Source organism: Pteropus medius, unplaced genomic scaffold, assembly GCF_902729225.1.
Source record: "Pteropus medius unplaced genomic scaffold, Ma_sr-lr_union100, whole genome shotgun sequence".
In the NCBI taxonomy this organism is placed as follows: Eukaryota; Metazoa; Chordata; class Mammalia; order Chiroptera; family Pteropodidae; genus Pteropus; species Pteropus medius.
In genome coordinates, this window is record NW_024351733.1 from 966,788 (window position 1) to 981,520 (window position 14,733).

Genomic DNA, 14,733 nt, shown 5'->3' on the forward strand with positions numbered 1-14,733 from the left:
GAGGTGATGCTGGAGTGTGCTATGACACCCTGCTCTAATAGTGTAGGGTGCCAAGTGTGAGGGCACATGGTGGCACCTTGTCTTTAGGGGGGTATGATGTCTCTTCAGCTCAGGCTACTGGGCTCCACTGCATCAACAACTTAGTGGTCCTTGGTGAGTACTGCAGGAGGGTGGGTGCAGTGGCTGTAAGGAATGTTGGAGCCCTCAGTGGTGCCTCCAAGTCCTGTGGCTAGGGACCAGGATGGGCAAGGGTGGTGACTGGAGCTGGTAGTGTGCTTACACTCAGCTGCAGGTGTCTGTGTAGCAGTAGGGGTGGTTCCAAACACACACACACACAGTATTGGGGGCCAGGACAGGCAACATGGGGCCAACTAAAGGCTCAATGGCAGAAGCAGTGGCCCTGGCTGTCAATAGGCTCTCCTCTGGCTGTTTCCTCTCCCTCCAGGTGTATGCACTGCAGTTGAGGCTGATGACAGGAATCAGGCTGGTGTCACACAGGGGAAAAGCTGGAGTAGCTAGCCCTAAACGTGTTCACAGTGGTGGGAGTCACCCGGGGGGTTGTAGGCTGGCATTTTGTATGCATGTAGCCACAGAAGCCTAAGTTGGCTCTTGGTGCATTTCTTGGAGTTTGGCAGAGGCAGGGGGTACAGAAAGAGCAGGGAGAGACTCAGGCAGCTAACATATTATATTCGTTTAGCTGCAGTAACCTGAGCCGCTGAGGGTCCTGGGCTCATAAGGGATAGGGAGGGGAGGGAGCAGGGATGGACTCAATGCCTGGCACCCATGAATTTGAATACCTGTGGGGCAAAAGCTGGTGAAATCTGCAGGGGGTCTGTGGCAGCTATGCTAGCTCTTGGTTTCATCAGTGGTGAAATTTGCTAAGTTTGTCTGTAGAGCTGATCTTTGTGAGCTATAATCACTCTTCTATGTGGCTGTTATGATTAGGCCTTTCTTTTCTTTCTTGTTTATAGCTGTCTTAAATGTCTCAACTTTGCCAAATTGAGTGGGGTAAAACCAAAGTGGGACCTTTGTATGGTACTCTGAAAGGTGGAACAGCTGTTTATTCACCTCACTCATTTTTCCTGGTGAGGGAAACTCTTTCTAGTTGAGAAAGTTCCCTCTTGGTGTTGAACAGTGCTAGCTTTGGGGAATGGGATGATGCAGGCAAAATGAAGCAGTCTTCATTCTTTTCTTGTGCAATTATTCTCAGGATTTTTGTTCCACTGTGTTACTAAATTTAAAAAAATAGAACCCTAGAGATCTTCCAGAGCTGTTTTGTTTGTTTGTTTGTTTGTTTGTTTGTTTTGTGGATAGCTGTCTAATTATTGAGTTTTGTGGAGAAAGGGAGAGGCAGCAATCTCCTACATTGCCATTTTGGTATGCTTAATAGTATTTTTAAAAGAATGCTTATAAAAGATGTTTGTGATTTTCCAAGATTTGTCAAATGTCCACAATCATGCTTTTATGATTGCTGAATCTGATTTGTAAAACTTTTGTCCTGAAATATGTACAACAAAACACATAAGGATTAAACATAAAATCTTGAAAAATAAAGACTCATCATTTACCTTTGGCAAGGAAGAATTCAGATTGTTGAAGATACCAGAGTATCTTCAGTTAGTAATAGGAAATTCTCTTGCTCTAAATCACTATGCCACTTATGGTTCAAAAATATAATCTTTGGTTTTCTTGTGAAAGACTATAGGTTTATATCATAAGAACTATAGAAGAAAGGTGAAGGATCTAACAGACAAATAGATACCAATGCATGAGCTAAAGTTTTGTTAAAGATCCACAAATGAACCAATTTTCTGTAACTTGACATGCATTTTCCCTCAGAAAACAAGGTAATAAAATGCGCTTTTATGTTGAAGGCAATCCTCACAATGGTATTTTACAAACTATAGAAATTGAATTTCAGTTAAAGTATTACCTGAATAAGAAGAAAAATACTCAGAATTCAAATCAGGGTTTCCCAAGCTTCGTATTTCATTGTTGAACACCTCACTGGTCCCGTTACCCTGCTTTTTTTCACTGCTCATATAAGTTGCAAGCAGTCCATGAGAGTTGAGCACAAATAGTGGAAATAATCAGTTTAATACTTTAAAAGCTGGATTTTTACACCTGCTCACGCTTTTTTTTCCTATTCTAGTTTAGTCTAGTCTATCCTAATCTATTAATTAATTTATTTATGGTCCCATCACTGGTATCATTTACTTCAGTTATCTTTGTCTGTACTAGTAGTTTCTGATCAAGTGTTCTCTTTCATCTGGACAGTAGGCCACAGTGAACAGTTTCATAGGTATCTTCTAAACACTCACTCACAAATACACACACACAAACCCATATGCTTATACACTTACTGTTCTCTTTTTTGTGCAGCACAGACACAGCTCTTTTTAAGAAATTCTTGCGATACTTACACCTAGGGACAAAAAATAGGTAGATATTAGAAAAAGTAGTAATTGTCAAAACTCAAGTGTATAAAATAATGTTCCCCTGGTCTCGTAGTAAATGAAAATATCCCAAATGCTATCGTTAGTGTATCACCTTCACTCAATTACTCTAAACCTCATTTTTATTTTCTGAGTTTGTTTCTCCTTAAATGATGGAATTGTTTCTCGTTCCCCCTATCTTCAATGAGTATATTGGTATCACAGAAAATCTGTTTTGCCTAATAGTGAAGTTCTTATATATCTGGATATGTTGGGCAATTAATAAAGAATACAAGTCAATAAATATGTATAACATTATAATAAATAGCTAGAACCCGTATGTAGGTCTGTCTTTTACTATTTATACATTCTTGCACAAGTTATTTAAACTCCCTTAGTTCTAATTTCCTCATCTGTAAAATGGAGAAGAATCTCTATGTAGGGTTATTTTGAAAATTAAATAAATTAATGCGTATAAATCACTTTGCTAAGTACCTGACACAAACTTGACAAATCTCAACTTATTTTTGTTATTATAACTTGTTTATTTAGACATAATATATATCTTGAAATTGGAATGATAAAGTAAATAGTTAGCATAGCACATGTGAAAGGATGACATGTAAATTTATGAAAGATTTCATATTTTAAATGAATTAAGTGAACAGAAGTTCAAGATAAGATGATAAATTCTGATAGTAAGATAAAATGTAGAAACTGGAGGGCCAATGAGATTAATTGAAAATCAAAATGACATGACAACAGATCTGATACATAAATGAGTACATCAGAGATAATAAACCCAGATGAAAGTCATTTCAAGCAATAGGAGAAAAGCCTTTCCATAACCTCGGATGAGAGAGAGAGAGAGAGAGAGAGGGAGAGAGAGAGAGAGAGAGAGAGAATGATTAAAGCAATTAGAATATTTGGACACTAGTCAAAGATGAACCAGTATAGGGATAATTGGCATCTTTAAATAAAAGATTCTTATAAATAAATCAAAAGGCCACTCAGAAAATTGGTACAGCCACTATAGAAAACAATATGGAGATTCCTCAAAAAATTAAGAGTTGATCTACCATATGATCCAGCAATCCCTCTACTGGGTATTTACCCCAAAGACTTGAAAACCCATATCTGAAAAGATACGTGCACACCAATGTTCACAGCAGCATTATTCACAGTGGCCAGGACATGGAAGCAACTGAAGTGTCCTATGATAGATGATTGGCTAAAGAAGCAGTGGTACATATGTACAATGAAATATTACCCAGTCATAAGAAGAGATGAAATACTGCCATTTGCGACAACCTGGATCAACCTCAAGATAATCACGCTAAGCGAAATAAGCCAGGCAGAAACAGTTAAAAAGCACATGATATATGTGGAATATAAACCTAAAAGCAACAAAGGAGCAGGACAAACAAACAGAGACTCATGGACATGGACTACAGACTAGTGGTTACCAGAGGTTAGGAGGTTGGGAGAGGGGGAAGGTAGATGGGGTAAGGGGTCAAATATGTGGAGACAGAAAGAAATCTAACTATGGGAGGGGAACATACAATGCAATATATATATATATATATATATATATATATATATATATATATATATATATATATGCCTTACTATTAAAGCGTACAGCTGAAACTTATTGTATTTCGTTAACCAATGTCATCATAAAAAAATAATAATAAATAAATATAAATAAATAATAAGCCACTCAGAAGTATAATATAGGAAAAATTAACTTAAGTGAAGAAAAAATTGAATATAATAGATTGGTGAAACTCATACAGAACAATTGGCATCAAGGCACATGCTGTTAAGTTATTGTATTTCAAGGATAAAGTAAGCATTCTACTGCAATCCGGGTACAAAAAGCAAAGTGGTTGACCAAGGAAATGAAGAATATCCTCAGTGTTCTGAAAGAAATATGTTCTTAAAAGAATTTATTCACTCAAATTGTCTTCAAAAATAAAGGCAAAAGCAATATTTTTCCACATCACTGAATTTAGGGACTAGAGTATAATGAAATCTAGTTCCTCTAGAAATGATCAAAAATAAAGAACTTGTAAGAGGATGGGATAAAATGTCTAGTGGTGTGAACTGACTTCATTTTAGCATAGAACTCTGAAGAAGCGAAAATTGCATTTAGACATGTAAATTTATTATAAACACAAAGTAAAAATAAAAGTATTATCATTATTAAAAATCTATAGGTTAAAGAGCTACCTCTTTAAAAGCCAGAAGTTAATCCTACTGATAATCATTTTTTCTTAAGCTTAATTAAAGTAGTATCTTAAATTATAATGAAGTGTTTATCTGAAAATCTGAAGTGTTCATTAGTTTTTTTCAGATTCATGTTCACGTCCCTTTCTTTGTTATTCTATTAAATTCAAGGAAGTCTCATGTTATTTTTAATATAACATAAAGAGCATAACTTTCTTACAATTGTCTATTTTTCTATATACAAATATATTTGTCTCTCAACTTCTATTAATATATAAGCATAAATAAATAATTAAAGAATATGCACCAAATAGTTACTCAACATTTTTGAAAGAACTTAGAATTCTTTATTTCTTCCTTGTGCTTTTATAATTAAAAAATATTATTTGAATTTTTTTGTAATTTATCTTATACATTTCCATAAAAGAAATAAAATTACTGTTTGCTTTTACCACTGCTATTATTACTATTGCTATAATTTGTGCCAGTACAGGATACAGAGAAAATGAAGGAGTGATATTCATGATGGCCTATGAGATTTTAGGGTAATAAACCTCATTTTTTGGTACCCATGTTATAATGTGTGACACGTGGTTGGATGGAGTAAATTTCTCCTGCTTAGGCCTGGACCAGTGCTTCTGTGACAACTCAATGTTTCTACTTAAGGTGCATCTATATATGTAGCCCTTAGTATAGATTTTAAAATTCTGAATAAGAACATTTTCAGCAGAGGCACCTGACAGTCAGCTTCATGTGGTTTCTTACATAATGAACATGATCATGCCACTGAAGTGGTCAAATGATTCCTATAGTTAACATTTTCATAAACACATGTACAGGAACTTCTGGGACCATCCAGCTCTAACTGCTGAGAATTTCTGCCTGAAGTTCTAGGGGAAGGACCAGTGAAATTTGGGCTACTTCTATGCTATGAACTTAGGGTCCTGGGGAAACATGTTACAGTAGGGGATCTATTTGCTATACTGTTCATCAATTCTTTTAGCACTGAGGCAAATTTAAATACTATTAGGGCTCAGAAGTAGTAGTGCCATTTAATGCACTTAAATTAAAAAAAATAAACATTGTAACACATAATATCTATAGTTAACAATATGGTACTGTGCACCATCATCTTGTTAGGATATATCTCATGTTAAATGTTCTTACCATAAAGAAAAAAAAGCAAGGAACACAAGACATTTTTTGGAGGTAGTGGATATGTTTATTACCTTTATTGTGGTGATGGTATCAAGAATACATGCTAAGTCCAAATTTAACAAACTATATATTAAATATTTGCATTTTTGTATATTAAGTATGCCTCAATAAAGGTGAAAAAAAAACAAAAAAATCTAATTATTCCTATTGCTTATTGATTTTAGAAGCTAGAAAGACAATCTGTAGGTACTAGGTAATAATTAGCATGTAGTATGCAAAGCTGTTTGTGTTTGGTTTTTAAAATTTTTAGTACATTTACCTAATGTTTTTCTACTTTGTCACATTCTGAGTTTGAGCATTTATGGAGTCGTAGCAACAAGAAAACATGGAAGCAGAAAAAAAAAATGCACCAAGGAACACTTCTTGGAAATTTGGTTTATTGGTCATCATTTTATTTAAGGGAGAATATTGTCTTTCTTCACTTATTATTGTTGCCATTTTAAATAAATTTGTAAATAGTCTAGAAAGATGCTCTCTTGTATCTCAGAGGCAGATTGCAGCCTTTACAACTTAAGCCTTTTAACTGAACAGCTGGATGAAAACGCAGAAACTGTCCAGCAGCCACTTCTTTCCCTTAAAGCCCCACTGAAAACAATACCACAGCTTTGAGGGGAAATCAGCAACTGCAGATTTGTTCTACAGCAAAGACAGCTGCTACTGAAAATCTTACAAGCATTCTTTCTTTTGTTTCCTTCCTCCCCAATTTATTGAACTCACTTATAAATTATTGCCATTTCGGAACTATATTTTCAGTCTGCACCTTAATTCATTCCACCAGGACACATTTTTTGAAAATAGTAGGATGTAGGATGTTTCTTGCCCTAAATAATAATTTTTTTGCGTATTACCAGAGGTGGGAAAGAGAGAAATATGCACCTCAAAACTATACTTGATTTCTGCTGTTAATATTATTTTTTAATTATATATGCGAATGTTGTCTTTTTTCTTAATTTTGTGTTTCTTTCCTCTTTACCCACTGAAATTCTGAATCAATCCTTTAACTGAATATCTTAGTAATAGATTTTTTTGTCAAGTATATACTCTTTGTAAGACCTATCGAGATTAAAAAAATGACAAAACAAGATCGTTCTTTTAGTTAACTTAAAAAAATAATTTCAGTCTTACAGAAATGCTGCAAGAATTGTACAAAGAATTCCTGATTCCTTAAATGTTAATATATTGCCACATCCTCTCCTGCTCATACTCATATTGCAGACATGATGCCTTTGTATTTCTAAATTTTTCAGTATCTCCTTAAACAAACACTCAAAACATTCTCTAGTACAACCATAGTACATTATTTAAATCAGAAAACTAACATTGATGTATTACTATTATCTAATCTACAGACTTTTTAAAATGTCGTCGATAGACCTCATATTCATTACAGCAAAAGAACAAGAAAAAAAATCATTTTTTCCTGGTTTAGGATCCAAATCACATGCATTTAGGTGTTATGTCTCTTAAGTCTCCTTTAATTGGGAAGAGTTCCTCTGTTTTTCTCTTTTATGAGTTGACATTTAAAAAAAAAATTTATGATTTGACATGTTTTAAAGTTGGCAGGCCAATAGAATACCCCTCGTGTCTTTTATTCCAATACTCTAGAATAGCACATTATAATATAACCAGGCATGTAAAATCTTATTTGGACTTTTATTATCAATGGTATTAGTTTAATATCTGTGAACTCTCCTTTAAGGCTTGGTTTATATAGGCAGTTTACTCAAATGTGCAGCAAAATTTTATGGTGTGCCTACTATGTGGCAGGTGTTCTGCTATAGGTATCAGGGGTAATAATTTCAAGAAAACACATTACTGTCCTTGAGCATTGCATGGCTGTATACACAAGTATATTTCTTTATTTTTTTTTTACCTTTTGTAGACTTCAACTCCTTAAGAAATAACTAGTATGCCATGTTTACTCTACTCTTAATGGTATAGGCAGTCATCAATTCATTGTTAGGTTTTTTTTTGTTTTTTTTTTTTTTTTTTTTACAAAGTTCAACTATTCTGATTTCCCTTGGTGGAAACAGTTATAGAGCCACAAGAAAATCTCTAACTTTGTTTTTTCTATTAAAAAATACATTCTGATTTCTGAAGTAGGGTACCAGAAATCCTTGTTCCATATTTGGAGATAATGTTGGTGGTGGCTTGTTTCCTCACCTATATCTAGATACTTAGACACCAGGCTAGCTCACTCTTTGCACTTCTCCAGCTCTGTGGCACCACTGAACAGTTCTCTGAACATGGCCACACCTCCAGTTCACTTTTCCTTGAACTGTTCTGATTTAGAAAAGGTGGGCCTTTGCCCCCACTGGCACATTGGGATTGCAAGCTTACCTAGAGCCTGCTCATGTGTTTCCACAAATATATTTCTAATTGTGGTAGATAATATTTCTCTTCTCTTCCCACATTTTGGGGAGGAGATGTGCAATTCTTTTTTTGTTTGTTTTATTTTGTTTGTTAGATTTTTTTTTTGTTAGGGAATTTGTTTTTTACCTTAGCCTAATAGCAATCTTTCATACATTAAAACAGAAATTCTTACAATAAATAAATTGGCTGGATATTCTGATATGAAGGAAGAAGAGAAAAACTGTTTAATTACTATCTGCATTTCTTCAGCAGATATTGTCAGTCTTCAAGCTATCCAGAGATAAAAGGTGTTTTATTTTATATACATGACATAGACATTGTTGTACATCTTTTCCTCTTAATTCCATTATAAATGGTTAAATATAAGATAAAGAGAATAGAAATCTTACAAAGAAGATATAATTCGAAGTAAAGAAAATTCACGTTGGTCACCCTTGAAAGCTGAGTTACATAAATTACAAAGGACATAATTCTTTGTAAAACAAATGCATGTAATACTTGATGTAATACAAATTAGTAGTTGATAGTTGGTCACGGAGTTGGGGAACACGGCATAGGGAATGCAGTGAGCACTAATATGATGGCTATGTGGAGGGTCAAGGGGGGGAGGGAGCAATTGGGGGGATCATTTTATGAACTATATAGATGTCTAACCAATGTACTGTATACTTGAAACTAATTTAAATAAATAAATTTAATTAAAAAATGATTAGGCATAATATGGTAAAGTTTTGAAGCACATAGTTACTTGAAACTAATTTAAACAAATAATTAAAAAATATACATATTTATAAATATAGATCATCTCATTGACCTCTGCTTGGATATTCCATTAAGCTGACTATAAAATCTCCAGCATTTGAAATTCAATGTCAATATCAATTGTTTAAAACCATAGCTAATTTAAAATATATGAAATAATCATATAAAACAATAATTATGGAGATGGCTTATATTTAAAATGTATAGATAATATAGGTATATAGATTCAAAGATAGAAAGGTAGATAGATAATAAATAGATAGGTAGATGACAGATAGATAATAGATAAATAAATAGATGATAGATAGATAGATAGATAGATTAGATAGATAGATAGATAGATAGATAATTTCATAAAATATAAATGTGGAACATTTTGCCAAATGGAAGAATGTATTTTATAGCAAGGAGAAAAACATTATCAGAGTACTGATGGGAACATTAACCTGGTTTTCCTGTTTACTTATGAGATTTTTTCCCATCAGTAACTCATACAATTTAATATAACTGAGTAGCAAGACTATAAGAATTCAGAATATATTTAGACAATGCTCCTCATTCATTAAAATAAATTACTGCTGATCTCATGCAGCAATAATCTTCAAAACTGTGACACAAGACTCCAAATAGTAAATCATCCCTTAATTGCTAAAGCAATTTTAAGGTAATAATTAAAAAGAAATCTAAATGTGATTAATGTGTATAAACATTACTTTCAACTCTGAAAAAGAAAGAAAAAAAGTAAGAGCACCAGTGTCAGCTCTCATGTGTATTGAAAAGTCAACATTTCTTACTTCGGTATTGTTAAAATATTGATACATTTGTTGAGAAGTTTTAAGGAAATTCTGTAGGGGAATTTGAGAATCTCTACCACTATTTAGCTCTAGGAATTTCTCCCTATCCTTGATCTGAACTTAAACTACAAGTTTCTAGGTGAGTTTCATTTTTTTCATTTGTCCTGCTCTATATACAATGTATTCTTCCAGTATCAGGATCCCTGTACATTTTCAATTCTGGGAAATTTTTATTCATAATTTCCTCAAACTTTTTGACCCAATATTCTTCTATCCTCTCATTTGGAAATTTTAATAGAGAAATATTGAGACTCGTAGATCTATGTATGCTTTCAACCTTTTCTTTCACGGTTTTCTTTCTTTCATGGTTTTCTTTCTTTCTCTCTGTTTCTCTTTTCTTTTCTTTTCTTTTCTTTTCTTTCTTTCTTTCTTTCTTTCCTTTCTTTCAGTTAACAACAACAACAAGTTTCTTTTCAACAACAAACAATTTCTTTTAAACAAACAACTCTTTTTTTTTTTTAACAAGCTCTTTTTTTCTTTTTTTTTTTTTCTTTCATCGGCCTGTTTCCTTTTCCTTCTTCCTTCCTTCCTTCCTTCCTTCCTTCCTTCCTTCCTTCCTTCCTTCCTTCCTTCCTTTCTTTCTTTTTTACCTGTTTCAGGTAACTGCTATAACTGACCTTTTAGCTTACTTCTTTAGCTATGGTCATTCTTCACCCTGTGTTCATTTGGGTAAAAGCTTGTGCTAACATTTTTACTTTATTTAAATGTTCTATTTTTTCAAAATGACAAATTGTTTTTTCTGTCTATCATTTCATGACATTTTAAAAATAATTTCTAACATAATGGGCATGATACCTTTGTTTATTGAGGACATTAAATACATTTATATGTATTTACATTGAATATGGGGCCTATACAGATTACTCTAATATTCCTAGTGCTCCAGCATAAGTGTTATCTTCTGTTGAGGTGTTTCTCCCATGGCATTGGTCTTACTTTGATAATTGGTATTTCAGGCCTAAGCACTCACTTTCCAGTGAGAATTTTTTCTCATGCCTCCTTGTATGCATCCTGAATGGTGACTGCCTCCAAGCCACGTTGTTTGCATCAGCTCCAGTTTTAGGGCATCACATTGGCCCTGTTTCTCATGGGGACATCAATTCCTGCTAGTTTAACTGCTTTGGTTTCACGGTTGCTTTTGTTGTTTTATTGTGTTTATAGATATATCCTTCGATTTCTCTTTCTTGTTTTGAGAACAACTATACGTGTAAATGTGTGTATAATATATAAAGTATCTACAATATTAATGCAAGCAGAGAAAATTAAATGTGTGTGCATTAAAAACTCGAACTGTGTCATTTTGGATATAACTATGTTGTCATTTTAATCACAGATTTCAGTCTAGAATGGCATGCCAACTTCCATGGCTTGTATAATTTTTTAAAAGTTATTATTTATAACAGCACTCATGTCATTTTTTCTTCTTCTTAATTTTCTTGTAGCTGCTTCTCTACAAAAATGAAAATCCCTCTCTAGTTTGTATTCACTTTTTTTTAGAAACAAAAGACCTGGATTCTAGTTATAGTTTTGACACTATCAAATTATGAGACATTAACTAATTATTAATTTCCTTATCCTTAAAACTGGGAAAGTATAACTCTGTCATCAATTTCTGAGATCATTTTGATTTCTAATGCCAGTTTGCTATAAGAAAGTTCAGATCCTAGCTAAAATACATTTAGGTCCCAAATTGGTGAATAGGCCCAAAATCATGAGTCTTTTTAAGGACCCTCTTGAAGAAAGCTGGGGCCTAGTAATTTTTACTGACTTCTTTGCTTCTTAAGTTGGGTTCTGAAGTAACCAATCAAGAATCAGTGAGTCTGGAAAGAGTAACCTATGTCAAAAATAGCAATGAATGCAATGAGAGCTTATGGTATCTAATAAACATGGGTTTATATTATAAATCTACTTATAACTTCTACATTACTTTAGGTAAGTTAATATCCCTATGCTTTATCTACCTCATGAATTCCCAATGAGATTAAATTATGCTACAAGTTTGAAATCTTAAAACATTTGATGAATTTCACTTCTCTTCTTTCCTGTTAAATTGACTGGATTTAATGTTCACGAGCTTTTCTTATTTAGTATCAAGTATCCCTGCTCTATATTTTTTGGCATCTGATGATATAGATAAGATATTTTATTTTTTAAGGGCCCTATTTGTTTTTCATCTATATGGAAACATTTAAAGATTTTATCTTTATTCTTATTGTTCTAACATTTCATCGCTATGTGTCTCAGGATGGATAGATTACATTCATCCTGTTTGCCATCCAGCTCTCTATTGTGCAGTTAAATTTTAAGGTGCAGGCCTGTTTTCAGGTCTGGAAAATTATCTTCCATGATTTAGTGGTTTTCTTCCTCACATTTCTTCTAGCCTTTCCCTCTGGATATCCAACTAGAAAAATATCGGTACACACGGACCAACATATTTTGCCAAGGTTCAATTTTTTTCGTTCACATAACAGCATTTACTCATTCAACCTGCCTTGATAAAAGAGACTTTGGTTCAATGTTACTTTATATTCACTCCTTAGTGGAGTCTATTATGCTATTTAGCCATGAACTATTAAGTGTCTTTTCCTACTTTGGAGTAGATGGGAGTGTTAAATCTAGCATTTTTCTCTCTATGGTGATTGTTTACCTCAGATATTTGATAATTTATATTTTTGTGCTCAGCATTCATTTTGAGCACCTCTGCTCTTCTGTCTAATCTGTTTGCCATAATTTCTATTCTGGCTGAATGAAGGGAAGAGGGAGATGCTCCTGACGGGAGTGTCTTCTCGCTATGAGAGATCCTATGCCTCTCCTGGTTGTCTAATGGCAATCTGAGCTCTGCTTTTCCTCTCCAGACTCAGTATTCAGACCCATTGCTTTAGCCTGCATCTTTTTGCCAGGTGCTTAGCATAAATAAAAGAGGGGGAGGGTAAAAATAAACATAGCTCTCCAAACAAAGTTTCCTAATTAAATGTCCTGATGTAAACTTCAGGACCCTCTTCTATTCCTGCATGATTCTGAGCTTGCAGGTATCACAGAACTAGTCTCACCTGTAAACTGACTCTGCATATATTTAGATCTGATATCTTTAGTCAATATCATTAGACCTACTTGGCACAATTTGTACTCTCTCAACATTTCTGGACCACTTTTGATATTTTACCTTAAATCCCACTGCTTTAATGATTTTTTCCCCTGCAAGGCTTCTTTCCCCATTTCTTGAAAATTCATCTGAGTGGAAAGTTAGAAATGTATGTCCAGTTTACATTCTTGTTCTAAACACCCATTAGTCTATTATGAGATGATTCTTTGCAATCTCTTTACTGCTCCACATGCACTGGCAACTTGGCAAGTTCTTCCCATAATTGGTAAATACGTTCCAATACCAGACAATGTGTTGGGTAATACTGCCAAAGCCCACTTTGCTCAGAAATGCCTAGAAAATAATGCCTGTCAAAACTCCCCATTCACAGCCTACCAGGGCAGCTCTTAACATATGACTAACTGGTATTGGGGTATAAGTGCCACAGCTCCAGCATTCCATAGCTGGGATAATGTGGAGGCATGTGTTTTCTAATCTTTTTGAAGGTTTCCCTGCAAGAATCATCTCTGATTGTCCATTGTGGTAGCTGACGTAAGAACACACCCATTCTCCCTTCCCTGTCTCATATCCCTACACTCCTGCTCGTGTTCCCTGTCCCTCCAAAACACCTGCTTGTACTTAAATCTTTGACTTTGTGGAACCTGAAACTAAGCAATCACCATGCATCAAATTATGTTAAGAAATGTGTCCAATTAGCCTCCATTTAAGTATTATTTGATTAAAGTAGTAAACCAGATATGCACATACAAAGTAATTATGTATTTTCTCCCATGTTTATTTGAATCTGAAAATAAAAACAACATATATTACAAGAAGCTTTGTTATATGGCATAGAGTAGAACACTCAAATTGTATTTTACAACATTATAGTCTGGTGAAATGTTTAGGTAATAAAGGACTTTGTGATCATATTATTTTGAGAAATACTATATACTTATATTGTTTTCTTAGATATTTGCAATTCATGTTAGAAATTAAAAATAAAGGGAAAGTCTACAATAAAAATAAAACAAAACTCTGTCTTCATCTGAAGTTAATATTTCTCAAACTAATTTGACCAGAGAAACTCTTAATAACATAATTTATATCCATTCAGTGAAATCAGTGTTTTTTTAAAAAATGTAATTCTTATCAGTAGCAGTCAAATAGATGATGTATTTATCTGTGGAAAACCAACTGACCTATACAATTATAAAAGTTGTAATGTAATCTTGATTTCATTAGACCCATAATCTTACCAATCACACAAAACTGCTGAGACATTAGTATTTATTAAATCTATTGAATACATTTGGAAGTGGAATTGTTTAAAATAATCCATTTTAAATTAGATTTTTACCCTTTTTTTTAAAAATTGGGGTGACATTGATTATCAAATTCAATAAGTTTCAGGTATACAACTCAACATAGACATAGATACATTGCACTGTGTGTTCACGACCAATAGTTGGATTTCATTCCATCACCACATATTTAACCCCTTTTATCCCATCTACTTCTCCCCTCCCCCCACTTTCCTCTGGTAACCTCTAGTCTATTGACTATGTCCATGAGTCTCTGTTTGTTTGTCACGTTTGTTTGTCATGTTTGTTTGTCGCTTTTAGATTTATATCGCACATGTAAGTGAAATCGTGTGGTTTTCAACTTTTTCTGCCTGGCTTATTTCACTTAGCATGATTATCTCAAGATCCATCCATCCATGTTGTTGCAAATGACAGTATTTCATTTCTTCTTATAGCTGAGGAATATTCCATTG